This window comes from Eubalaena glacialis, chromosome 1, assembly GCF_028564815.1.
Source record: "Eubalaena glacialis isolate mEubGla1 chromosome 1, mEubGla1.1.hap2.+ XY, whole genome shotgun sequence".
NCBI lineage: Eukaryota > Metazoa > Chordata > Mammalia > Artiodactyla > Balaenidae > Eubalaena > Eubalaena glacialis.
The window spans coordinates 66581341-66584484 of NC_083716.1; the positions used below are offsets into that span (position 1 = coordinate 66581341).

Below are 3144 nucleotides of genomic sequence, written 5' to 3' on the forward strand. Positions count from 1 at the left end.
TAGCAGCCAAGAGTAAATGTTTTCACAGTGGAATCTAGGTTAGGTTTATGGAGAACTAGATCTTTTTCTGGTTCTAACCGACGGTGGGATTTAGGGCAAATCAATGGAATTCTCTGATTCACTTTCTTGTACCTGTGGCTGAAATTAAGAATCTTTTCTTTATAGAACATAGGCTCTTGGCTCAGGACCAGGTCCAGAGTTGGCCTGTTTAGGGCCTTGGGTGGGAGCCAGGAGAGCGTGGAAACTGATAAGGAGTGTGTAGTGCAGAAGTAGAAGTCAAGGATTAGTGACGACAGAGAAGGCAGAGAAAGAAGACGTGTTTTTTTCCATCATTCTTTCTAATAACTCTTCCTTTCTTACTGTTCTTTTAAGTAAAAGGGCTGAGATAGAAAACGAGAGATTACAATTAAGTATGTATATCTAGATGCACAGCCTTAAACACCTCAATTATCTTTTTACATTCAGCTGAGTTCGATACCATTCTTGATAGCATTCCACCTCTGAAGACAATGGTGATTTGTTTTCGGAGTATATTAAAATATTTAAATACTTTCCAGCTTGTTAGACTATCAGGGGAGGCTCTAAAACAGGGATAATAAATAATAATAACAACAACAACTCCTACCTTTACCAGTTTCCAAAGCATTTTCTCATGTGTCTTGTTTAAACCTCACGACTAACTCCATTTTCTTGAGGAAGTTGTACCTTTTGTTACATCCTAAAAACCACAATAGAATGGAAAACAGATTTTAAAATTTAATTAAAAAAAAATTTTTTTTTAAGCCAGTGTTCTCAATCTTGGAATCCACCTGGGGAACGTGAAACCCCTGATACCTGGGTCCCAAACCCAGAGGTTCTGATTTAACTGGCCTCTGTGTCAATCCCAAGGGCGTTGGGTTTTCACAGCTCCAGGTAACACTAAAGTGCCACGTGGTTGAGGACCACGTGGCTTAAACAAATAGGTTATATATGAAACGGTTAACTTCTTGATGTCTCTACCTGTATACAGGAGACCAGAGCTCTCCCTTCCGTGCCACCAGTTATTTCTGGGGCTCCCTACGGCCCCAGAAGAACTTCATTTGGGCTCCCAAACAGGTCTATGAGTGGCAGCCACCGCCTTGCCTTCGCCAGGGTTCTCTCTGGTTCTCATCCCCAGCCCACGAGGCCGCTTGGAGCGCCCCCTGCTGCCGCTGACGGGCGCTGAGCACCTGTCGGCGGGAAGAAAGGCCTCCTCCGGGTCCTGTTTCCGAGGCTGGTTCTCACGGGTTTCAACAGTTCCCCAGCGGCTAGGACTCGCCCCCTAACCGAGGGGTCAAAGATGCTGACTTCCCGGCTTGACTGGGAGCACCGACCTAGCTCTCTCCTCCCGCCCTCCTCTTCTCTCACGTTGGCCTCACCCCAACGCCTTTCTTCTGCCAGCTGGGGGCGGGTTGGAGGGGTGGGGCGGCGGAGGAACACCTGGACTGATGACGCACAGGATTCTGGGGGTTGAGTGTGTGGAGGGGAGGGTAATGTGTCTCCACCCGTAGCGACTGGCTAAAAGTGCTCAGTTTTAGGAATTCCATCTGTGTTAAAGCAATAGAAATGTGGTATGGAGACGTTTAGAAATAGAAGCCCAGCAGTGGGCTCTGAGGTCCCGCGGATGTGCCGCTTGCTTCAACAGTGTTTGGACTGAACCGACCCAGTGACGCCCCTTCCTCCAGGCTCCAACCACCCTCTAAGCTTTTCTCCAGTTGCAACCTTCAGAATCTACCCTCAGCTATCCTCGGCCACCGGGACTGGCCAACACCATTTTTTGAGCTTAACTCGTTATTACTGATCAACCATGAGCTCCCATATTCTTCAGAATTATTCCGCGGAGGTAGAGGCTGTCGTCAACCGCCTGGTCAACATGCATCTGCGTGCCTCCTACACCTACCTCTCTCTGGGCTTCTATTTCCACCTCCACCATGTGGCTCTGGAGGGCGTGGGGCACCTTTTCCAGGAATCGGCTGAGGAGAAGCGCGAGGTGTCAAGCCTCTCTTGAAAACACAAAACTAGTGCAGCTGCCACAAGCCCTTCCAGGATGTGCAGAAGCCATCTCAAGATAAGTGGGGTAAAACCCAGGACACTGTGGAAGCCACCATACTCATGGTCTGTCCGCGCAGACTTCCACCTCTGTGACTTCCTGGAGAGCCGCCTCCTAGATGGGCAAGTGAAACTCATCAAGAAGATGGGCGACCACCTGACCAACCTCCGCAGGGTGGCTGGTCCCCAGGCGGGGCTGGGCGAGTATCCCTTCCAAAGGCTCACCCTCAAGCACCACTAGGAGCCTCCGAAGCCCAGCGGCCTTTGAGGAGTCCCTCTGGTGTCAGGGCTTGTCTCTGAAGCGCCTCTCGGCAACCACTAGGCAGCTTTTTAAACACCCTGGAGCCCTCTCCCAAGCCTTGGACCAAATAGAAACACTAAAGCTTTTTGCAGGGGGAAAAAAAAAAAAAGAAGCCCACGTGAAGGTTGTTTACCAGATAATACTTAAACTGAAATGATTAGCTATGTGGCCTCAGGCAAGTCCTTTACTTCTACTTCTCTGAACCCATTTCCTGCCTTGTAAAATGAGGAGATGTGAAACGAAAGCAGGAAAATTGGGAATCAAAAGAAGACTGTTCTGGATTTGATTCTTCTCTTCTGGTTTAAATTCAAGGAATTAGGGAGCCTTTTCATCAAGGCAAGGACAGTACACTGGCAGACATCCATGGTGACATCTTCCATGGTGTGAAGCGTGTGGTTAAGAAGGTGGCTCTGGAGACAGCAATTACCATCAGGGTAACCTTAGGTAAGTTCATTAATCTCCCTGTGCCTCAGTTTCCTTATCAGTAAAATGGGATAGTAACTACATTTATTATAGGACACAAATATTAACTATTAATAGTAACGATTGGGAAAGAAAATCAGAGAGTGAATAAAAAGATTTTTTCCCAACACCATCCCATTCTCTAAAATGGTACTCCAGCATCACCCAGGTGCTTGTTACAAATGCAAATTATTGGACCCAACCCCAAACCTACTCAATCAGAAACTATGAGGGGCAAGGCCCAGGAATCTGTTTTGGAATCTTTCCGGAATCTCTAGGGGATTCTTATGCATGCTAAAGTTTGAGCAGCACCG

At 47.7% G+C, this 3144-nt stretch overlaps 1 pseudogene; it reads left to right on the forward strand.

Moving 5' to 3' along the window:
• Positions 1-1825: 1825 nt before the first annotated feature.
• Positions 1826-2308, forward strand: LOC133096301 (ferritin light chain-like; annotated as a pseudogene).
• Positions 2309-3144: the final 836 nt, after the last annotated feature.